Consider the following 26,163-nt stretch of genomic DNA (forward strand, 5'->3'; position numbering starts at 1 on the left):
ACCAAAACGGGAAGAATGTGAAAATGACATGACCATTTTGTTATTCCAATTATGCAACAGACAGAACTAGCGAGACAAGAGTTCTAGGTTAGAACGAGGAAGACGAAAACTTTACAGGAGGCGATAAAGAATTGTAAATCTTCTCCAGCATCGACAATTCACTCAGCAAAAGAAAGAAAGTGTGAAACAGGAAAAAGAAGAAAAAGCTGTAAATGAAATTAGAGATAAACCCAACTACTTTACCATCTGTAAAACGTAAATTTAGAACGACAAACGCTTTTGGCCTACTCAGAACGGAAGAGATAGCTTTACGACGTCTGTCAAGACATGAGTGAGATTCCAAAAAGACGATAGGAATCTGTATTCAGCGAGCCAAAAACAACATTAGAAATTAGTGAATCAACAGACTTCGTCCTAAATAGTAAACCCCAAGTGCATACAGCAGATACCACCTTAACACAAGATTTCGTGAGGACCATTGAAGGCATGCCCGCCTCTACCCCAGGCCCAGACCCATGGAATTCAGTCTTCCTAAAGAAATTTAGGACAACTCTAGCGCGTGCACTAGTTATGTTGTGGAGAAAAAGAATGAAGATTCTTACATCATTGCCCAAAGTCTGAAACTTACCCGCAGCGCTCCACTCCACAAATATGGAAACAAAGCGAACCCAAAAAACTTTCGACCTATAGCATTAATATCGCACATCATTAGAATCTTCAGAAGAGTCCATACAGGCAAGCTGACTCAATTTATGGTCGTGAACGAGCTACGCAACCCCTCAAACCCACGTAGCATCCACAACCAGGCGGATCTGGTACACTGCAGGTACTAGTCCAGCGCTCAGTAACACTTTTTCACTGTGCATACCCTGGTGATTCTGTTAGTTGTAGACTAGGTGTTGAAAAGTCTTGAGCTCTGGATGCTTAAAGAGTCCTTTCTTTTGTGAATATCGCGCCACTGAATCTCGGAGGTAGTATTTTACAGTCTTCCATGCCTGTAGTGCTAGGGGACAGTCATCTCTGAGTTTAAGCTGGAACTATACTTGGATGTTACAGGTATGAATAATGATGCACCTATCTCAGCCGCTCTTCAGGGAGTACAGCCTCAGTGTTTTCAGCCGTTCCAAATGATTTAATATCCTTAACCACGTTGCTAATATATCTCATCCCGTTTGATTTCATACCGTTATATCTAGTCATTGAATCTATTGAAATGAAGAGATATTCGTATTCCACATTGTCGAAAGTTACTACTGTGAACACTTCCCGTTCAGTCTCATCGTATAATGCTCCTTATTATAAAGAATAATCGTTGTAGGTTATTTTCGTCTTTGCTCAAGTTTGGTTCCCAAAACTGAACAGCGTATTCCAAATGGGCCTGACTAAGGTATTGTAAACAGTTGATTATTTTATTATAAGTTTTAAAGTTAATATGTCTGGTTAGGGTGTTACTAGACTCCGCTGCATAGAGTTATACCACAAGTGAAAAGTCAGTTTCTGGGAAAGTTTATTTTCGTCATTGGACGTACGCAAAAGCAATCTCGTGAAGGGATTCAAGCAGCAAGAGACCACTAGGTTCCTTCTAGGGTGTGTGTGATAGTGGAAGATATCAGAAAGTCACAAAGTTAGTGTAGTAAAAGTTGGATGGCATACAGATAATTTAAAGAGAAAAACCTGCATACTGTTAATGTGATTGAGGAGGCGCAAATGATATGTCTTAGACTTGTTAAGCGAAGGGTTTATCAAGTCTATTCCTAAACGGATCTATAGTACTGCTTTCAACTATCATGATTGGTAAATCATTCCGGATGTTAAAAATCCTGTTCAAGAAAAAAGTGCTCTGCCTTATTTGATGTAAACTGTTTACCCACGAGTTTGGGTTTATTACTACGAGTGAAATAAACGAATAAGTCTTAAGTAGCTTGTTAGATCACGATTACCAAAGCCTCAGATAATTTTGAGTACTTGCATTATGTTATTAACCTTCTCTGATCGTAGCTACAGTTGTTGAGTCGAATCACATTAGATTTGTTTCTCAGTCTGGGAATCATCTCGGAAACCAGACGTTGTACACTCTCCATTTTTTTTTTTTTTTCATAGAAGGTGACCAAACACAATATTCAAGATGGGAACGAACCAGTGAACTGGAAAGAGTATGAATAATTTCCCCAGACTTAAATTCGAAAGCTCCTGCCTCAGAATCTCTGCTTCTGTACACTACTTACTTGGTTTAGCTTGCTAGCGATTATTACTCCCATTTCCTCATCTACCTTTTGTAATTCAACAGAATTCATATCGTAGCTTACATTTCGTTTTCATTACCGATATGTGAAACTTTACACTCAAAATTCAAGTTCCACCTATAAGCCTGATTGAAGCTGCAAACGTCCAAGTTTCCTTGTAGATTTATTTCCCAGCTTATTTTCACATGCTAAATTTGATATCTCACAACATCATTAATACGCATGAGAAAGAAAACCGGGTACATGACTGATGCGTATGGCACACATACGTCACACCATTATGAGGCTGGACCATAAGTCACGCCTAATTGTTTACGGGCCAGTCAACCAATTCCTATTCACTGAAGTACAACCATATCATTATCATGTGATTTGATTTTTGCCTGTAAAATAGATGACATTACCCGCTTTACTTTCATCATACGTGTTGATCATATCATAAAAGAAATTGAGCAGATTTGTCAGACGAGCGATTTCGTCGAAAATCATCCTGAAATTCGGTTATTAAGTGTTCGCCCTGTAAATGGTTTACAAAACTGTCTCGCATGAAAGAGAAGGACCCAAAGGAGCCCATCTAATCCCTGCTGCTGATTATAGCGCAGCTAAAGCTGACGGGGTTCTAGGGTTATATAATTTGAAATATTATTATGATATTTAAAACTTAGCTTTCTGTTAGCCTTATCATGTGCCACAAGGCATTTCTTTTCGATTTTTCTCGCATTTGTTGGTGATGTGTGGTTGACAGTTGATCTTGGTGGTGATGTGTGGTTGACAGTTGATCTTGGTGGTGATGTGTGGTTGACAGTTGATCTTGGTGGTGATGTGTGGTTGACAATTGATCTCGGTGGTGATGTGTGGTTGACAGTTGATCTTGGTGGTGATGTGTGGTTGACAGTTGATCTTGGTGGTGATGTGTGGTTGACAGTTGATCTTGGTGGTGATGTGTGGTTGACAGTTGATCTTGGTGGTGGTGTGTGGACACAAAGGCATCAATAGATGATGGAGAGTTTGTGTGTGTGTGTTTGTCACACTGGATTAATTTCATGGTAGGCGATGTGCTGCTAACACTCATTATTAGTTTAATGGATGACTGGTTGATGGTGTTGTACCATTATCAATGGATGGTGATGGATGACTAGTTGTTGATGGTGTATCATTATCAGTGGGTGGTGTTGGATGACTGGTTGTTGGGGGTGTATCATTACCAGTGGATGGTGATGGATGACTGGTTGTTGGGGGTGTATCATTACTAGTGGATGGTGATGGATGACTGGTTGTTGGGGGTGTATCATTACTAGTGGATGGTGATGGATGACTGGTTGTTGGGGGTGTATCATTACCAGTGGATGGTGATGGATGACTGGTTGTTGGGGGTGTATCATTACCAGTGGATGGTGATGGATGACTGGTTGTTGGGGGTGTATAATGATACATTACTTGGGGATGGTGATGGTTGACGGGTTGTTGATATGGTGCTGTATCATTGCTAGTGAGTTGATACTGACTTATGATAGTCGTGGATGTTGTGTGATTGCCATTGCTGATGTTTGCGGTGGATACTGGTGTTATTTGAGGATACGTTGGCCATAGTGTGAATCTTTCCATTGTAGACTAATGATGTCGGTAAAGAATGGTAGAGGAGGGTAGTAAGGTACAAGTGACCACTACACAAGAGGTTGCTGAAAACTTAGTGAATATGGAAGCTGAATGTATGCTGAAAAGTAAACCTGTATAGAGAAAATGTCTGCCGTGATTATAACACAAACAAATCCAGCAGATTCATTGACTCATTATCTGAAATCATCTGCCGCGTCAACAACAAAGGTTATTAGCGCGGTACATCAGTTTTTTAACGAGAATACGTAATAAGGTATTGAATATTAAAGATACTTGCATATGATATTGAAAAGGAGAAAAAATGGATTTTAAGGATTCTAAAATAATTAGATAATTATACATGAATTAAAATCCATATGGAATAAACTATAATTTGTTTAGAATATTGGTTACCTTCAGGAAACCAAGAGGATTAAACACGTCACGTTGTTCGACCATTCCAACCAAGCTTGAGTGGCCGGAAGAGTAAGGCTAAAAAGTCTTCTCAGTGCTTGGAAAGCCTTACACGTTTGTACTCCATGGGCCACTATGAACGGCACCTGACACAAATGAATTCAGAGAAATCATGTGGTCCTAACGTGGCTACCTCTCATAGTAGATGGGAAGAGAGAGCATCCTCTGCTGCCATTAACCACTCATGACTCAGTTGTTAGTGCGAGATTCAGCCGTGCCAGAACCACTTTAGTTTGTCAACTGACGTTCGTCACCCACCAACCAAGGTCTCCTGTGATAATTCTTCGTAATTCATCTTTTCTTATATCTCCATTCCTGCCTCCATTTATCACGTAAGTATCATATCTAGACCTTCATTCTGCTGCGTGGTAGGAGAGAAGCATGGCAGTGGGCAGTTGCACGAGCCAGAGGTGTATAATTCCTTTAGCGCGACGATGCGGTCCTGAGGTATGATGGCGTAACCTTCAACTTGATCGTTAAAGATCCGGTCAAGGTTACGCCATTATACCCAAGGGTCGTACCGTCATGCTGAAGAAATTCAACGTAGCACTATCCTCCCCCACCATCTCAACCTCTCCTATGTAGTGAGTGAGTCTTCTGTAAGTTTCCTCACCTGTGCATCGTCTGACCTTCTAACGTCGTGACGCTCTTATTGTGAACTGTTGTTGTTATTATTATTGTTGTTGTTGTTGTTTTTCATGTTTTTTTACAAAATTTAGTTTGAATCGGCAGGACACTGCATGATCGTGAATTTATTATTTATTTCATTAAACTTTTCTGTTTCAATCTTTCTGTTAATTTGTATCCCTGGTTAGTCTTAGTTGTTGGTTATTTTTTCGCCTATAATAGTCTGTTGATCTGTTGACATCTGGCTGTGGTATCAGATAGACAGTGCGGGCGTGCGCTGCTGCTGTCTCCTGCTGGACCAGTAACACGGTGCTCCACTAACCCCTGGACCAAGGCGGGACGACCTTTACAACCCTTCAGCAGGAGGGGGCGACATTTACACTCAACGGTGCAGCCCATCAGTACGACGGTACGACTATTTGGTATATGGATCCAGCCTGATCTAGGGATTCATATGCTGTTCCCTGGCAGCACGTGCTGGTCTGTGGCAATACGTGCTGGTCTGTAGCATAATGTACTGGTCTTTAGCATCACATACTGGTCTGTAGCGTCACGTGGTGGTTTTGGCGTCATGTGCTAGTCTGCGGCATCACATACTAGTCTGTGGCATCACATGGTGCTCGAAGGTATCACATACTAATCTGTGGTATCACGTTCTGGTCTTTCACATCACGTGCTGGTCTCTGGCATCTTTTTTTTTTTTTTCATTTTGCTACTTAGCTGTTACTGCTATTACATGTTGGTGATACTGTTCATCATTTCTACTGATACTACCGCTGCCACATTGTGTTGCTACTATCGCAGCAGCAGACTGCTGCTTATTCTCCTACAGGATGCTGATGCTGGAGCATACTGCTGCCGTGTTCCTATTATGTCTATGAACTAAGTTATTGTATTATCCACCTGCTGATGAATAGCAAACACCCGCTTCCTTTCCAGCGCCCCCCCCCCCCCCCCCCCCCCCCCCCTCCTCCTTACCCCATAATTTTTTCTCTCTCTCTCTCTCTCTCTCTCTCTCTCTCTCTCTCTCTCTCTCTCTCTCTCTCTCTCTCTCTCCCCCCGTTGTACACGCTCTGTTCCATTTTGGGTACCTGTAGTCTTCTCCCTCCCCTCCGTTCCATTCCATGGTCCATCTACTTCTATCACGTCTGCATTCTCCTCTCAGTATTTCTGTATCCTCTTTTTTTCTTCAGTTTCCTTTTTCTGTCGTCTCTTTTTCCTTTCCTTTTCTCATACCCTATTCCTCCCTTTTCTCCGCATCCACTTTTATCACTTTCCTATCCACTCCTATCCCATTTTGTCTCCATCTAATCCTCTCTCTCTCTCTCGCTCCTTTCCTCCTTTTCCTTTTCCCGTGTCATCCCGTTTCTCTTTCCCATCGTCCGTTTGTCCATCTTACTTTGTCTCTCACTCCTCCCCACTTCCATGACATCATCCTCCACATTCTTTTCCATTTTCCTTTATTATGTTTACTGAACTATTCCTATTTCGTCCCGTTTCTTATTTTTGTTGAAACTATTTCCTTGTTTCCCTCCTTTTAACTTCCCCAATCTCGTTATTTCTAATAATGTGATATGATTTCGTTTGTTTCATTATATCTTTCATTAATTGTTTCCTGCGTCCTATTGTTTCTCTATATTTTTGTATTCTCTTTTTGTGTCTTATTGTGTGACATCTCTTTCTCCACAGGTGACGGGTGCCTGAGGACTGTTAATGGGACGCCGCTGAGTCAACAGGTGAGCTTGATGGCTGCTGCTTCTCGTTATGTTAGTCGACGTCATTACATCACATTGTTTTGACGTCAGCGAAAATAAATAAACAGCCCTGGCTGTTGACCGACGTGTCAGGTAGTGGCTAATGGCACCACACGGTGTTAACTGACATGTCAGGTAGTGGCTGATGGCACCACACGGTGTTGACTGACGTGTCAGGTAGTGGCTAATGGCACCACACGGTGTTGACTGACGTGTCAGGAAGTGGCTAATGGCACCACACGGTGTTGACTGACGTGTCAGGTAGTGGCTTATGGCCCCACACGGTGTTGACTAACGTGTCAGGGAGTGGCTAATGGCACCACACGGTGTTGACTGACGTGTCAGGTAGTGGCTAATGGCATCACACGGTGTTGACTGACGTGTCAGGTAGTGGCTAATGGCACCACACTGTGTTGACTGACGTATCGGGGATCCCACGTGGACTCTTCGGGGATCTTCACCCCCCACAACGCGGCCTGGCCCCAGGCTGCTGCATTAGGTCGTTAGTCGACCAAGCTGTTGAAAGCCGCAACCCTCAGGCCCACATAGCCCCTACAGCCTGGCTGTTCTGGTACACTTTGAAGGTACTTGTCCAGTGACTCTTGAACTTCACCGTGCATCCCATGTTGCTTCTGATGGTAAACAGTAAGGTTTTGAAGAGTCTTGCTCCCGGATGTTTAAGGTGTCTTCTCTATTTATGCATGTGGCACCTTTGGACATCAGAGGAAAATATTTCACAGTCTTTCATGCCTGTCGTGCCGATAGGATGTTATTTCCGAATGTAAGTTTGGAATCATACGTTTTAGGATTTTCCAGGTATAGATAATGATACCTCTCTCGTCTGCGCTCCAGAGACTGTAGCCTCAGATATTTCAGTCGTTCTCAGTAATTTAATTTATTGACCTCTTTAGAATAGGCTGTGAAAAGTCTCTGGACACTTTCTAAATCCACATTTTCACCTGTGTTGTAGGGTGACGTTAGAACAAAACAACAGTAAATTCGTGAAAGAATTAATTCCTTGCATGACATTGTTAGGTTTTTTTCTTCCCTTGTCCTGAACGTCCGGTGTGCCATCCTTCTACATGAGGCAGCCGTTGTTTCGTTGCGTTCGCTGAAGATTAGGTCGTTATGCATTATTACTACAAGATCTTACACATCATTCACCTGGTTTATGATAGCGTCGGTGACTGTCCAGTATTGGTCTCGTTCTAACCTAAATGTTTTGTGCTTTCTTTTTGTTGGTATATGTCTATCGCATGTTTGGAGCACCAGAATGGTCATGTCATTTACACATTTCTCCTCTAGTGTTGTACTTAGCAACGAAGATGATTCCCGGACTGAAAAACAATTCCTTCGGGATGAAATTAAACAACTTAAGTCTATTTAGCTGAGAAAATAGAGGCTAAGAGATGATGCCTGGAAAGGTCTTTGGGGCGTGGATGTGGATAGGGAGCTGTGGTTTCGTTGCATTACACATTAAAGCTAGAGACCTGAGTGTTTTCTTGACGTTACCTCGCTGAAGCATGGGGTAGCGATGCTGTTTCCTGTGGGGCTGGTTAGCGACAGGAATGGATGAAGGCAAGCATGTATGAATATGTACAAATTTATATATGTATATGTCTGTGTATGTATATTTATTTGTGCATATGTTAATATGTCTATGTATGTGTATGTATATGTACATGTATAGGCGTATATGTATATGAATGGATGGGTCGTTCTTAGTCTGTTTCTTGGCGCCACTTCGCTTATGCGGAAAACGGCTATCAAGTATAATGAAAAAGAAATATATATATGAAGTCTGTTGGGGATGAGAGAGCTTGGGAAGTGAGTCAGTGTTGGTCGCTGATGATACAGCGCTGGTGGCTGATTCATGTGAGAAACTGCAGAAGCTGGTGACTGAGTTTGGTAAAGTGTGTGAAAGAAGAAAGTTAAGAGTAAATGTGAATAAGAGCAAGGTTATTAGGTACAGTAGGGTTGAGGGTCAAGTAAATTGGGAGGTAAGTTTGAATGGAGAAACTGGAGGAAGTAAAGTGTTTTAGATGTCTGGGAGTGGATCTGGCAGCGGATGGAACCATGGAAGCGGAAGTGAATCATAGGGTGGGGGAGGGGGCGAAAATCCTGGGAGCCTTGAAGAATGTGTGGAAGTCGAGAGCATTATCTCGGAAAGCAAAAATGGGTATATTTGAAGGAATAGCGGTTCCAACAATGTTGTATGGTTGCGAGGCGTGGGCTATGGATAGAGTTGTGCGCAGGAGGGTGGATGTGCTGGAAATGAGATGTTTGAGGACAATATGTGGTGTGAGGTGGTTTGATCGAGTAAGTAATGTAAGGGTAAGAGAGATGTGTGAAAATAAAAAGAGCGTGGTTGAGAGAGCAGAAGAGGGTGTTTTGAAATGGTTTGGGCACATGGAGAGAATGAGTGAGGAAAGATTGACCAAGAGGATATATGTGTCGGAGGTGGAGGGAACGAGGAGAAGTGGGACACCAAATTGGAGGTGGAAAGATGGAGTGAAAAAGATTTTGTGTGATCGGGGCCTGAACATGCAGGAGGGTGAAAGGCGTGCAAGGAATAGTGAATTGGATCGATGTGGTACACCGGGGTCGACGTGCTGTCAGTGGATTAAATCAGGGCATGTGAAGCGTCTGGGGTAAACCATGGAAAGTTGTGTGGGGCCTGGATGTGGAAAGGGAGCTGTGGTTTCGGGCATTATTGCATGACAGCTAGAGACTGAGTGTGAACGAATGGGGCCTTTGTTGTCTTTTCCTAGCGCTACCTCACACCCATGAGGGGGGAGGGGGATATTATTCCATGTGTGGCGAGGTGGCGATGGGAATAAATAAAGGCAGACAGTGTGAATTGTGTGCATGTGTATATATGTATGTGTCTGTGTGTGTATATATGTGTGTACATTGAGATGAATGGGTTTGTATATTTGCGTGTGTGGACGTGTATGTATATACATGTGTATGGGGGTGGGTTGGGCCATTTCTTTCGTCTGTTTCCTTGCGCTACCTCGCAAACGCGGGAGACAGCGACAAAGCAAAATAATAATGATAATAATAATAATGATAATAATATATATATATATATATATATATATATATATATATATATATATATATATATATATATATATATAGATATATATATATATATATATATATATATATATATATATATATAGATATATATATATATATATATATATATATATATATATATATATATATATATCTATATATATATATATATATATATATATATATATATATATATATATATATATATATACATATATATTTTTTTTTTTTTTTTTGCTTTGTCGCTGTCTCCCGCGTTTGCGAGGTAGCGCAAGGAAACAGACGAAAGAAATGGCCCAACCCACCCCCATACACATGTATATACATACATCCACACACGCAAAATATACATACCTACACAGCTTTCCATGGTTTACCCCAGACGCTTCACATGCCCCGATTTAATCCACTGACAGCACTTCAACCCCGGTATACCACATCGCTCCAATTCACTCTATTCCTTGCCCTCCTTTCATTTCATATATATATATATATATATATATATATATATATATATATATATATATATATATATATATATATATATATATGTTTTTTTTTTCTTTTTTTGCTTTGTCGCTGTCTCCCGCGTTTGCGAGGTAGCGCAAGGAAACAGACGAAAGAAATGGCCCAACCCACCCCCATACACATGTATATACATACGTCCACACACGCAAATATACATACCTACACAGCTTTCCATGGTTTACCCCAGACGCTTCACATGCCTTGATTCAATCCACTGACAGCACGTCAACCCCGGTATACCACATCGCTCCAATTCACTCTATTCCTTGCCCTCCTTTCACCCTCCTGCATGTTCAGGCCCCGATCACACAAAATCTTTTTCACTCCATCTTTCCACCTCCAATTTGGTCTCCCTCTTCTCCTCGTTCCCTCCACCTCCGACACATATATCCTCTTGGTCAATCTTTCCTCACTCGTTCTCTCCATGTGACCAAACCATTTCAAAACACCCTCTTCTGCTCTCTCAACCACGCTCTTTTTATTTCCACACATCTCTCTTACCCTTACGTTACTTACTCGATCAAACCACCTCACACCACACATTGTCCTCAAACATCTCATTTCCAGCACATCCATCCTCCTGCGCACAACTCTATCCATAGTCCACGCCTCGCAACCATACAACATTGTTGGAACCACTATTCCTTCAAACATACCCATTTTTGCTTTCCGAGATAATGTTCTCGACTTCCACACATTCTTCAAGGCTCCCAGAATTTTCGCCCCCTCCCCCACCCTATGATCCACTTCCGCTTCCATGTTACCATCCGCTGCCAGATCCACTCCCAGATATCTAAAACACTTCACTTCCTCCAGTTTTTCTCCATTCAAACTCACCTCCCAATTGACTTGACCCTCAACCCTACTGTACCTAATAACCTTGCTCTTATTCACATTTACTCTTAACTTTCTTCTTTCACACACTTTACCAAACTCAGTCACCAGCTTCTGCAGTTTCTCACATGAATCAGCCACCAGCGCTGTATCATCAGCGAACAACAACTGACTCACTTCCCAAGCTCTCTCATCCCCAACAGACTTCATCCTTGCCCCTCTTTCCAAAACTCTTGCATTCACCTCCCTAACAACCCCATCCATAAACAAATTAAACAACCATGGAGACATCACACACCCCTGCCGCAAACCTACATTCACTGAGAACCAATCACTTTCCTCTCTTCCTACACGTACACATGCCTTACATCCTCGATAAAAACTTTCCACTGCTTCTAACAACTTGCCTCCCACACCATATATTCTTAATACCTTCCACAGAGCAACTCTATCAACTCTATCATATGCCTTCTCCAGATCCATAAATGCTACATACAAATCCATTTGCTTTTCTAAGTATTTCTCACATACATTCTTCAAAGCAAACACCTGATCCACACATCCTCTACCACTTCTGAAACCACACTGCTCTTCCCCAATCTGATGCTCTGTACATGCCTTCACCCTCTCAATCAGTACCCTCCCATACAATTTGCCAGGAATACTCAACAAACTTATACCTCTGTAATTTGAGCACTCACTCTTATCCCCTTTGCCTTTGTACAATGGCACTATGCACTCATTCCGCCAATCCTCAGGCACCTCACCATGAGTCATACATACATTAAATAACCTTACCAACCAGTCAACAATACAGTCACCCCCTTTTATATATATATATATATATATATATATATATATATATATATATATATAATGTAACACATGGAAGAAATGGAAACTATATACCTCTGGGCATTCGAGGATTCGATGTGTAAGCCTGATGCGTGGCAGGCATGTATGCTACCACTGTACAGTACACGAGGTGACAAAAGCTTCTCATAACATACCAACCATTATTCCAGGAGATCCCCTGTAACTTCTTGTTCCCTGAGAGGATGAAGGAAAGCTTTTTCCTAGTTTCATGTAATTCTGATTTTACGTGCCAGTCCATCCGTTCATCCACAGAATATCTCACGATTTCGCCGGAAATTTAAACTGTGAAAAACATTATATATTAGACTGCGATTTCTGGTTTATATATGAAAGTGATGCATGTAATTGGTCAGACATTCATTGTTACTATTTTATTTATAGTTGTCGTGTTCAGGCGGCAGTACTTGCTGTATTTTATTAACATGTGAAGGCCGACAGTGAAGAGGCTACCAGGTCTCAGTAAACCACGCAGAACAGGTGGTCGTCCCTTCAGCAATCGCTCTATATTTTCTTCCAAACTACTGCCATTGGATAACCTCTTTATTCTCCAGGTAATTTTGTAGGGTTTAAGGTCAGAATTAAGACATCATTACTGTGTTAATTATATAGCTAGTTTCAAAATATCGGTGATATGCTTCTCACATAGGTCGCAGTATGTTATCAAAATGTTTGCCATAACAACAAATTATAAACAGACATCATAGCAGCCGAATTTGCTTTAACAGCACACTGTAAACAGACATCATAGCAACCAAATTTTAGAAGCTTATCAAAATATTTACCATAAGCATAAACCCCAGATAAGCACCAATATATGTTAGTATCACGGGCCTCACAGATCCGGGGCTGGCTATAGTGAGTGAATGAAGAGCTTCTGCTACATAGCGGAGGCCTTGACGAAGGCTGCTGCTGCTGTTGGCTCGGCTCTCATCCACTCCGTGATACCTTTCTCTTCTCTCTCTTCCTTTCTCCTCGTCCTCCTCCTTCTCCTCCCTTTTATTCTTCCTCTTACTCTTCCTTCTTCATTTTTCCTTTACAGCAACTTTTTTCTTTCTTTCCAGTTCCATTCATCTCCAATTTTAATCTTTTATTTCTTGTATCCTTTGTTTCTACATTCTTCTACTTCCTTTGTCTCTTTCCCTTCCATCTGATCCTCGTCCTTACCCATTTACCTCCTCTTTATCTTCCAAGTTCCTCCTGCTCCTCTTCTCTGTTCCCCTCTTATCATGTTTGCCCTCCTCTTCCTTGCTATTACGTCACAGCTTGGTCTCAAACTCATTTATGGGGTTAGAAGATCTCTGAAATCATCGTAAGGTAAACATTAGTTAAGGTGAGGAGCCAAACCCAGCCGTGAGGGTAGATCTTCGAAATCATCTTAAGGTATACACAAGGTAACCAAGTTCCCAAACTGAGCTGTTGGTCAGGAGACCTCCGAAACCATTGTAATGTACGTAATTAGGTAAAGTCACAAACAGATCTGTGCAGGCCGAAGATCGCCGAACCTGTCGTAAGATAATGTTACACACAGATTTGTGGGGGTAGTACGAAACCATCGTAAGGTAAGGTAATGTTTCAGTCAGCTCTGGTAATAGACCAAGTAAACATTGCTAGATAAGTTGTTACACAAACTCGGTCTCCTCTACTTTTCCTGCATCCTTTCTTACACAACTTTGTCCAGCCTTATCTTTCCCTTCACACTTCTCTCTACTCTCATATTCTTCTTTTATTTTTACCTACATCAGTTCTACTTTTTTGTGTTTGCTTAGCATGGTGAATACAGAAGGATTGTTTTTCCTGATGTCTATCCGTCTTTCAGACTCTGGTGTAGGGAAGATACTTCTGAGGGTCAGGTTAAGCACATTACTCTGTATAACTGATACTTCACATGTTTCCCACATCTAAAGAACAGAGTGACAGAAGACCCATAACTCTATACCTTGTCTCTTATCTGCCATAAAACAAGGTTTAACCTGTGTCTTAACGTAGCTCATAACTTGAAGGAAATTCCACTTTTGGTGAAGAAAATTAATACAAATGTTTATATTTTTCAAACAGTATTTCTAACCATTCTTATTTCACTTCCAAGAATTATGCTGCTCTTTAGGAGACACAATTGCTGCATGGAGCTCCACGTGTCAGCCACATCGAGGATGCACAGGGCAGCACTCGCACAACCCCAGCAGCACGAATATCCTCCTGCTCACCAACTTACGCCTTCCATAAGACGTTACTGTATACAGGCGCACGCGCACACTATGTACTGCCAAGAACCAATATTAACCCCAAAGTTGTGATCCAACACAGGTGCGTGATCACGTTTCAGACGTAGGCACGGTCACGTACACCCGCCCGCTGGAAGGGGAATGAACGTTGGAGCAACGCCCAGTCCCCCGCCGCTTCCCTACGGCTGCGTCATGCTGCTGGGGTACTTCCTGTGCTGCATCTTAACTGGTGTATTGGGTTTGATAGATAATTCTGGTGACTTTCTGGATTAAAGGAATATGTTAAGTATATCGTATCCCCGTTTGTGTTCAGGACGATCGTCTGCAAACGACACCAAGCTAGACCATACCATTAGGAGTTTCGATTATTTTATGTAGATGTTTCGAGGGAGATAATTTTCACCTCTGGGCGTCATTGATGTCATCTGGAGGTTATCTGAGCTGACATGTACTGATTTTCTGTGTGGCTTTATTGCTAAAACGGATAAATAGGTATATTGGTGTTGTGTAAGAGGCATACCGGATTTTGGCGGAGGATACATATCAAAGGAAAACGGGAATTTAGGTTGGGGCACTGAATGGTGGACTTGGGGGGGGGGGGGGGGGGATTGCGAGGGTGGGTGAAGTTAGGAGACGGTGAGGGTGTTGGCCAGTAGTGTGTTGCCGAACGGGTCTGATTGTTGATTTTCATTTCTTTTGCTGCAAGCGTGGCTCATTTACTGTGCACCCCTACCCATCCTGTGGGTGTTGGCGCAAAAGAGGATATAGGGTGCAAAAAAGTCTGACTAGGGATTGGGTATCGTGTGTAGGTCTGTGGGTGGGGGAGACACTAAAGTAGTATAAAGTAAACGACTGTATAAGTGTTTGGAGGCAGCTTACTATATAGGCGTGTGGAAGCGACTAAATAGGTGTGTGGAGAAGACGGTATAAATGTTTATATATGTGTGAAGACAGGCTACGAGTTAAGGGGTTTGTAGGGACTGGATTGTGTGGAAGGGAGCGTTTTAGGGAGTTTCAGTGATATGGCGAAGTAATTCTTTGGAATTTGTTTTCCCTAATTTGGTGGAGTTGGCTTGAGACCTTCTTCCTCCTCCCACTTCCTCCTCCCACTTCCTCCTCCCACTTCCTCGTTCCACTTCCTCCTCCCAGCCCTGGATGCCCTCGATACACTCGTCCAGAACACTGACAGTTGTTCACTGGTTTTGGGATATTTGCTTAAGTTGAAAAGAATCTTACCCCGGAGGTTTGTAGACTTTATGTCATTGTACTCACATCAAATGTACCTGCAAGAATTTGATTTTATTTGTGTATTCTCGTGTACCTTTTACTACAGTGTGAAATTATTTTAATGAGTATAATGGAAACTACAATTTCTTGTGTATCCTCGTGCATGAATTAATTTAATTGTGTGTGTCTCATCAGGCATAGTTTCTCCCATGGTGTGGGTGTTCCACCTAATCAGTGTGGACAATAATTCTCTTTTAGTGACAGACACAACACAGACAAAACATGCCCTATTCAGGTGAAAAAACAAGTAAAGGAAAAAGAGTAAACATTGTGTTTATCATAGTGTCAGGTCTAAGGGTGGATTTTTTGCCAATTTTAGTACAAAATAACTCGCCTTGTGGATCTCGAGTCTCCTATTTTTGATGCCATCTGGCTCAAAAATCTCTTTACCTTTTGTTACATTGATTTTGTATTTCGGTTATCCCCCCCCCCCCCAACCCCCCCAACCCAATTCCTCCAACTATGTACAACTCTTCGACTGTGTGATTTCTTGCCAGGAAGCTCAGCTCTCCTTTCATCCATGCGCCGAGATCCTCTGTGCTGGGGATTTCAGTGTACACCACAAGGATTGGTTAGGCTCTGACGATCTGGAACAATTAATAAAACATCTTAACCGAATTCCCGACCGTCACGACAACTCTTAACACGCTTGACCTCATCTGCCTGTGAACCCGCCCGCAACACATACACCACTCTGCCCCTGTAGGATCCTCTGACCAAATTATTTCCATTACTTCCGATTGGGCACACCCATCGTCTGCGCTCCCCGCCCCCCGAACCACCACCCCCACTCAGTGTTCATCCCTGCGCAGCTTTGTTGACTTTACTTGGGATGGTTGGGTACTGCTTCACTGGTCGGGTTCCCTGGGATGGTTGGGTACTGCTTCACTGGTCGGGTTTCCTGGGATGGTTGGGTACTGCTTCACTGGTCGGGTTCCCTGGGATGGTTGGGTACTGCTTCACTGGTCGGGTTCCCTGGGATGGTTGGGCACTGCTTCACTGGTCGGGTTTCCTGGGATGGTTGGGCACTGCTTCACTGGTCGGGTTCCCTGGGATGGTTAGGCACTGCTTCACTGGTCGGGTTGCCTCGTGTTGTGGTGAACGCATACCAGAGGTTGTCTTGGCTGGGATGGAGATCTACATTCCAATCTCGGAAATATTTTTCTCCTCAGGAAATACGAAAGAGAGAAGAGAATTCTACATCGCGAGCTGTCTTCATGTCTCCACCCACAAGGCTTGGACCCGTGGTACACACGTTTGGTTGCTGCTTCCCACAGCTTATGTCTGGAGCTCAGCCACTCGGGGATTGGCTGTGGTACCTCTATCATCCATTTAACAGCTAAGCTGTAGAATTCTCTTCCCTCTTTTGTCTTTCCTTCTTCATATAACCTTTCTTCCTTCAAGATTCGGGTCTACAAACACTTGCTGAGCCCTGATTGATTTCTACTTTCTTTCTCTTCAGCTTTTTTCTTTCACCCGAGATGGCCATGATGGAGCATCCGTACCATATCAGTCATTGTAAAAGGAAAAAATAAAATGGCTCCGCAGGTGCTGATACATCTGACTTAAAAGAAGAAAATGGAAATGAAACTGGTCAAGAGGAAGAGTATTACACTTGGTGTCCGCTGTCATGTTCACATTCTGTTTGTCATCAGTTGATTAGTATGCAACTTCCATTTCCAATTTTTTGACATAGTGAATTACCCGAGCCATACTTCCATACAACATTGGAACATATTTCCACCGTCAGTAGTGTGGGAAATTGTAGCACAGTATCATTCCCTTGAACATGACTGCTTGATCCTTTAGTGTGGTGGCCTGAGTCTTAAGGATCAGTTCACAAGCCAGGCCATTATAACCAAAGATCGCACCGTCTTCTGGAAGGGTTGTATCGTTATGATCCGACTGCGTTGTGCGGAGTGTCAGTGGCGCAGCGGCCGTCGCAGCCGCAGCCACGACGGTGACGGCACGTGACGCGGAAGGAACATAGCGTTGCACTAAGTAGAGCTCTTTGGTGACGGCGTTGGAGCGAGGGCGTGCTTGCCGCCTCCCTCGCCGTCATCCCTGGTGGTGGTCACGTGAGGCCTCGCGATCTACTTCCCACTTCTGTATATTCTGACTCATCGTCTTCCCTGCTCCCCACCCACCTCCCCCGGCCTGCATCACGCCTGCCTCCACTTTACCTTTCCTCGAGGCGGGGATTGTGCTTCTTGCTATTCTGCCGTCCGCTACTTTTTCTATTTGTTGTTGAACGAGCGAGTACGTGAGTGTTTAATCATAACTAACTAGACTGCTAGACATAACTATATCTGCTTTGTCACTGACGCTTTATGTCAGTATCCTCTGCTTAGCAGCGATTACCTGCACACTATCATAACACATATTTCACGGGCACTACTGAACTATATCGAGCCTATGAATTTGCTACAGTCTTCTCACCCCCGTTAACCCAAATGCGAGTCTGGTTCACGCATTTTTCTCTTAATGTCGGAAGGGTGTGGTATTACGTATTGTTTGTCTGGGTATGTAGGTCTTTAGGGTGGCCTTGTCTTCTGTGGTAGGCAGCCACCGACCTGGGAGGAATACTACCGGTATTTACGGCCTAGGTATCGGCAGGGCTAGTGCGGCTGCGACGAGACTACACTTCAGTGGCTGTTAAGTGTCTCTCGTTCGGTCACGCACCTGGTCTATCTTTTTACCTCACCCACAAGTGGGGAGCTGGCCTAGTGGCTTACAGTCTACAAATATAACGCCTTTCCTTTTCACTCATACCACTTGATAACACGAACCTTACACAACCTGTTCTTGGTCACTTTATATTTTCTTATGGTGAGCGAGCAAGATCTCGTCCACAGTTCTCGTTGTTAAGTATTCTCTTTTTTCTCTCTCACTCTCTGTGTCTTTGAATTGATTCCTTCATTACGTAACAAACATATGAGAACAGACTGTGGGAAATGAAGTTTTCTCTTAGCAAAAAGCGGCTCCGAGGCAAATTAAGAGAAAACTTTAAAACATTTAAGGGATTCGACTACATCTATGTTGAAAATTCCTTGAAGGTTGTGCCAACATTTCTAAGGAGAGGTACTGGACTAAACTTTAGAGGTCGCCGAAGTGATCTGGACTGCAAGAAATATTTCTTTACAACGACGTTATTGACGCTTTTCATAAGCTTCCAGATCAAGTTGTTCTGAGCTACACTCTTGATGTATTGAAACTTAGGCTTGATCATTATCTGTTTTTTGATTAGTCATAATAACGTAGTGGTATATTATGCTATCTCCTTTACCACTGATCTCGTCTTGGCCATGCTTGGGTAACTTAACATAGATTAACCCGTGTCGCCTGCTTTAAGAGAACAATAAGGTATTATTGTATCATCTTTCCACGTCAGGAATAATATAGACATTGGAAGTCGCGAGGCTTTAGGTTTAAGCTTATACCAAAAAGTGAAGGGATGCATGATACATTCACGTTCATTCTACCTTCTGCCTCTCTTAAAAAAGTTTCCTATAGGAATATTACTACTGCAAGGTATTTTTTCTACACGTTTTCCGTCAGGCGTGTTGCCGAAGTGAGTGGGGGGTGGGGAGAGAGACTGTGCTTTGATATCCTTTTCTTCTATTGTTTTTATAGGGACTTCATTTTTCTCAGTAGTGTTAATGCTAGACTACCTTTCTTAGACTATAGGCCTGTGTATATGTGTAACTCTCTCTCTCTCTCTCTCTCTCTCTCTCTCTCTCTCTCTCTCTCTCTCTCTCTCTTTGATACAGTCCTCAGAATCTAGATATTTTCTACGACTACATCAGCAGTTATGTACTTACTTATTATTAACATCAGTGCTCACTGCTGTCATGTCTGCAGTATAGGCAGGGATTCTTGCCTGGTTTGTTGCTTCCCTTTTTTTGTTTTCTTACTGTATTCTATGTCCTCTTCCCGTGGTCAATCACTTTTGGTGCATAGATCAATGAAATTCACTTTTTTATGTTCGTTTGCTTGACTAAGTTCCTTCAGGCCAAACAACTTCGAAAGCAATCATAATAGTCCGTCTTCATTGTAAAATGACATAGGTCATTTTTTGCAATAATTATAGGTAATGTGCATGGTCGTTCAGACTGTGGATCAGTAAGTTTTTGAATATAAGCTGTGGACCTGGAAGTCATGGATAGGGTTAGGGAACCCACCTCCCTCCCAGACTCCAGACGGAAGGTACCAATCCATGACGCCAGGTGCCGCCATATCATAGCTTTGTACTATGATTACTTTATTTAGTCCAGTAGAGATTATAATCTAAGTGCTATCAGGGAAGATTATGAATGTTATTTATGTGTTATGTTGATTTATTAACTTGTTTTGGATTACACGGCCATGATGGTAATGACAGTCTGGCTTATTATTTTTAGAATAATTTGTTTGGATTTTCTTGGTTCATTCGTGTCAACACGTGTGTTGATGGTCCCTCATTAACAAGACGCTCGTTATGGCTTATGCTTTTCTTTTAATTTTCGTTGTTGTTGTTTGTGTTTTCTATGTTGTTGTTCCTGCGCATATTGGTAGTGTTTTTTTTTCCTGCGCATATTGGTAGTGTTTTTGGTAACATTTATGGTTATCATGGGGCTTGGGTGTGGTGGGGGTCGGCGATGGTGCTCGTCTTGGTCTCCACAACCTCCTCCACCAGCCGTGATGGAGGGGTTCGGTGGTGTTGGTCTCCACCATTATCACTAGCACGTCAGGCTGGAGGGCTGCTGCATTCATATTCATGAGTAGCAAAAGTGTGCTCAACTATATCATAAGGTTCCTAATATTATTTGGGAATAGGCTGCAGAAATACATCACTTTCAATGACTTAAGAGCTGCATTTGACAGTACTAATAGACAAGTTATATTGCATGAAATAGAGGGTCGAGTTTTGACCCTCAATATTTGATTATATCACCACCAGAAATCTGTATATTTTCAGGGTTACAGAAGTCAAGTTAAAGATATGGTCTTTGATATGCCCCAAGTTAGAGGATTGAGTCCCACATTGCTTAATGTACCACTCAGTGCCTTATTAGAATGAATTTAAGAAAGTCCCAGAAGCATTACAGTTATATATGCTATTTTTTTTTTACATAAAGCTTATTTCCAAATATAACCATTCTCAAATATATACACTTATCCTGGGATAGCCTTGGCTTTATTTCTCCAAGAAAGTGGTTTTTAGTTGGTAATGGTAAGAGTAATCTATCAACGTTGAAAATTGGTGACAAATTTACTGAGTACATCTTGGTATCTCGATGCCATAATACTGCATCTGCTATACAAATACTAAATCGAAATATACAGATGGGCACAGAGCTCTTGTTGCTAATGTTAGAATTGCTCAAATGATATACTCTGCATATATAAGATCTCAATAGATTATCACGCGGCAGCTTTGGTCCTGCATAACATTAATGATGATGATAGACGAAAAAAACATGCAGAATGAAAATTAAAGATTTTTTTTATTTTTCCCCTGGAAAGAACTAGGTATGTCTGTCGTTGATGATAGAAAAGAACCTGCTACCTGGTGATTTTGACGATGTTGAAATACTGAATAATTTGTGTCATAAAACTGATGAATCGAAATAGATCCAAATAACAGCCAATGAAATGATGATATTTGAAGTACACCAGGCGTACAATTTTAGGGAATATAGCTGTTTTGACACCATACTTTCCTCTCCATATAAGAAACTAATAACTAACAATCTTGATCACCGCAGCTATAACGAATGCTCTTGAACACATGCAGAAACTCCAGAGTGGAAGTAACACAAAATATAACAGCCCTTTCAACTCTTCTACTTGGAGGGCTAGAAGTGTTACCAATTTAGGTTATTGCCTGACTAACTGAACTTGTCTGCGTAACTTAAGTTCATGAGCTTGCAGTAACTACAACTACAGACATTTTAATTGTATCTTACTTTTTATCCTCATTACTTTCCTTAAATACCCTGAGACCAGGGTTCCTCTCTGGAACCACATATAGAAATGCCACTCAAAATTTCGTGGAATCTCTCTCCCAATGCTTACCGAAAACATAATGTTGTTACTCATTCAAACTTGCACTACAAAGAGACTTTTTGAACACAGTGCACTACATAGAGATTTTGAACACAATGCACTACATAGAGATTTTGAACACAATGCACTACATAGAGATTTTGAACACAGTGCACTACATAGAGATTTTGAACACAATGCACTACATAGAGATTTTGAACACAATGCACTACATAGAGATTTTGAACACATTGCACTACATAGAGATTTTGAACACAGTGCACTACATAGAGACTTTTTGAACACAATATTGGGTTGTCAGAAGTCTAATTTTTTTTTAATTAGGATGAAGTTAACAGACAAGTAGGCAGTCGTTTATCTATTTTCCATCACAATAAAATGTTTCAAGTAAGACGTGTTTCGAGAAAGTAACAAGACTACAAAATGTCACCATTTAAAAGGGCTAGATATTAACGTATACTTACTATTAGCGCTTTAATTTAGTTGCAGATATTAATCATTTTTTTTTTTTATTATTATACTTCGTCGCTGTCTCCCGCGTTTGCGAGGTAGCGCAAGGAAACAGACGAAAGAAATGGCCCAACCCCCCCCCTTACACATGTATATACATACGTCCACACACGCAAATATACATACCTACACAGCATTCCATGGTTTACCCCAGACCATCTCTGTCCCTTACGAATAATTTGTAGTCTGACATATTGTATTCGCCAATCAGATCGTTGTTTTTCGTGTTCAGAAATATTTGTTAAACCAATGATATCAACGTGTTCAGTGTTTACCAAGCAATGCAGTTCAGTTATATTGTTAGGAATGGATCCTATATTCATGTGATTTTTATACCAGTCTGATTGTATGATATGGTGACCGGCTTTTGCTAGACCGATTGTAAAGAGCCCCTGTGATCCTCCCCCCTGTCTAGTGGGATGGAGAGGGGACTTGATCTGATCTCCCTCCCGTGACATGTTATATGACCTGACCTGACCTGACCTCCACCGACCTTACAAGTGTTGTCTGCATGCCGCCCTCAACCGGGCTTCATTTTTTTTTCTTTTACTTGCAGTTGTAAGGCAATTTTATCTTCGATTCGCACAGGTACGAGTTCTGTTCCTTTATTGCTGAGGTGAATGCTGTTTCTGCCGTGTAATAAATACCCTATCTCCTATGAAGTCGAGCCGTAGATCAACACAGCAGATGTTAACATTTATACACTGGCGTTTTACTCTCACCCTTGCACCGTACACTCTACTTAGTTATCTACATTTGTTTTCTGAGGAAACGTCAACTTTAACAATATTATCCTATATATATATATATATATATATATATATATATATATATATATATATATATATATATATATATATATATATATATGTATATTAGTTGTTCCAACAATGCTATTTGGTTGCGAGGCGTGGGCTGTAGATAGGGTTGTGCGGAGGAGGGTGGATGTGTTGGAAATGAATTGTTTGAGGACAATATGTGGTGTGATGTGGTTTGATCGAGTAAGTAACGAAAGGGTAAGAGACGTGTGATAATAAAAAGAGTGTGGCTGAGAGAGCAGAAGAGGGTGTGTTGAAATGGTTTGGTCACAAAGAGGGAATGAATGAGGAAAGATTGACAAAGAGGATATATGGGTCATAGGTGGAGGGAACAAGGAGAAGCGGGAGACCAAATTGGAGGTGGAAGGATGAAGTGAAAAAGATTTGAGCGATCGGGGCCTGAACATACAGGAGAATGAAAGGCGTGCAAGGAATAGAGTGAATTGGAATGATGTGGTACACTGGGGTCGACGTGCTGTCAGTGGATTGAACCAGGGCATGTGAAGTGTCTGGGGTAAACCATGGAAAGGTCTGTGGGGCTTGGATGTGGAAAGGGAGCTGTGGTTTCGGTGCATTACACATGACAACTAGAGACTGAGTGTGAACGAATGTTGCCTTTTTTGTTTGTTTTTAGCGCTACCTCACTGTAGGAAGGGGGTTAGGGGTGCTATTTCATGTGCGGTGGGGTGGGGACGGAATGGATGAAGGTGACAAGTACGAATAGGTACACGTGTATATATGTGTATGTCTGTGCATGTATTTTTTTTTTTTTTTCTTTGTCGCTGTCTCCCGCGTTTGCGAGGTAGCGCAAGGAAACAGGCGAAAGAAATGGCCCAACCCACCCCTATACACATGTATATACATACGTCCACACACGCAAATATACATACCTACACAGCTTTCCATGGTTTACCCCAGACGCTTCACATGCCTTGATTCAATCCACTGACAGCACGTCAACCCCGGTATACCACATCGCTCCAATTCACTCTATTCCTTGCCCTCCTTTCACCCTCCTGCATGTTCAGGCCCCGATCACACAAAATCTTTTTCACTCCATCTTTCCACCTCCAATTTGGTCTCCCTCTTCTCCTCGTTCCCTCCACCTCCGACACATATATCCTCTTGGTCAATCTTTCCTCACACATTCTCTCCATGTGCCCAAACCATTTCAAAACACCCTCTTCTGCTCTCTCAACCACGCTCTTTTTATTTCCACACATCTCTCTTACCCTTACGTTACTTACTCGATCAAACCACCTCACACCACACATTGTCCTCAGACATCTCATTTCCAGCACATCCATCCTCCTGCGCACAACTCTATCCATAGCCCACGCCTCGCAACCATACAACATTGTTGGAACCACTATTCCTTCAAACATACCCATTTTTGCTTTCCGAGATAATGTTCTCGACTTCCACACATTCTTCAAGGCTCCCAGAATTTTCGCCCCCTCCCCCACCCTATGATCCACTTCCGCTTCCATGGTTCCATCCGCTGCCAGATCCACTCCCAGATATCTAAAACACTTCACTTCCTCCAGTTTTTCTCCATTCAAACTCACCTCCCAATTGACTTGACCCTCAACCCTACTGTACCTAATAACCTTGCTCTTATTCACATCCACTCTTAACTTTCTTCTTTCACACACCTCACCAAACTCAGTCACCAGCTTCTGCAGTTTCTCACATGAATCAGCCACCAGCGCTGTATCATCAGCGAACAACAACTGACTCACTTCCCAAGCTCTCTCATCCCCAACAGACTTCATACTTGCCCCTCTTTCCAAAACTCTTGCATTCACCTCCCAAACAACCCCATCCATAAACAAATTAAACAACCTTGGAGACATCACACACCCCTGCCGCAAACCTACATTCACTGAGAACCAATCACTTTCCTCTCTTCCTACACGTACACATTCCTTACATCCTCGATAAAAACTTTTCACTGCTTCTAACAACTTGCCTCCCACACCATATATTCTTAATACCTTCCACAGAGCATCTCTATCAACTCTATCATATGCCTTCTCCAGATCCATAAATGCTACATACAAATCCATTTGCTTTTCTAAGTATTTCTCACATACATTCTTCAAAGCAAACACCTGATCCACACATCCTCTACCACTTCTGAAACCACACTGCTCTTCCCCAATCTGTTGCTCTGTACATGCCTTCACCCTCTCAATCAATACCCTCCCATATAATTTACCAGGAATACTCAACAAACTTATACCTCTGTAATTTGAGCACTCACTCTTATCCCCTTTGCCTTTGTACAATGGCACTATGCACGCATTCCGCCCATCCTCAGGCACCTCACCATGAGTCATACATACATTAAATAACCTTACCAACCAGTCAACAATACAGTCACCCCCTTTTTTAAAAAATTCCACTGCAATACCATCCAAACCTGCTGCCTTGCCGGCTTTCATCTTCCGCAAAGCTTTTACTACCTCTTTTCTGTTTACCAAATCATTTTCCCTAACCCTCTCACTTTGCACACCACCTCGACCAAAACACCCTATATCTGCCACTCTATCATCAAACACATTCAACAAACCTTCAAAATACTCATTCCATCTCCTTCTCACATCACCACTACTTGTTATCACCTCCCCATTTGCACCCTTCACTGAAGTTCCCATTTGCTCCCTTGTCTTACGCACTTTATTTACCTCCTTCCAGAACATCTTTTTATTCTCCGTAAAATTTAATGATACTCTCTCACCCCAACTCTCATTTGCCCTTTTTTTCACCTCTTGCACCTTTCTCTTGACCTCCTGTCTCTTTCTTTTATACATCTCCCACTCAATTGCATTTTTTCCCTGCAAAAATCGTCCAAATGCCTCTCTCTTCTCTTTCACTAATACTCTTACTTCTTCATCGCACCACTCACTACCCTTTCTAATCAACCCACCTCCCACTCTTCTCATGCCACAAGCATCTTTTGCGCAATCCATCACTGATTCCCCAAATACATCCCATTCCTTCCCCACTCCCCTTACTTCCATTGTTCTCACCTTTTTCCATTCTGTACTCAGTCTCTCCTGGTACTCCCTCACACACGTCTCCTTCCCAAGCTCACTTACTCTCACCACCCTCTTCACCCCAACATTCACTCTTCTTTTCTGAAAACCCATACAAATCTTCACCTTAACCTCCACAAGATAATGATCAGACATCCCTCCAGTTGCACCTCTCAGCACATTAACATCCAAAAGTCTCTCTTTCGCGCGCCTGTCAATTA

General features: G+C 42.2%; 1 protein-coding gene across 3 annotated transcripts in view; it reads left to right on the top strand.

Annotated features, from left to right (window-relative positions):
* Positions 1-26,163, top strand: part of alpha-Man-IIb (alpha-Mannosidase class II b) — a 1,285,879-nt gene that overhangs the window by 86,671 nt on the left and 1,173,045 nt on the right. For all 3 annotated transcript variants that reach the window (XM_071663884.1, XM_071663880.1, XM_071663881.1), the window contains one exon: positions 6,630-6,676. The gene's annotated coding sequence lies outside the window, so the exon portion shown is untranslated. The remainder of the gene's footprint in view (positions 1-6,629; positions 6,677-26,163) is intronic.

This window comes from Panulirus ornatus, chromosome 8 (genome assembly GCF_036320965.1).
Source record: "Panulirus ornatus isolate Po-2019 chromosome 8, ASM3632096v1, whole genome shotgun sequence".
Classification (NCBI taxonomy): domain Eukaryota; kingdom Metazoa; phylum Arthropoda; class Malacostraca; order Decapoda; family Palinuridae; genus Panulirus; species Panulirus ornatus.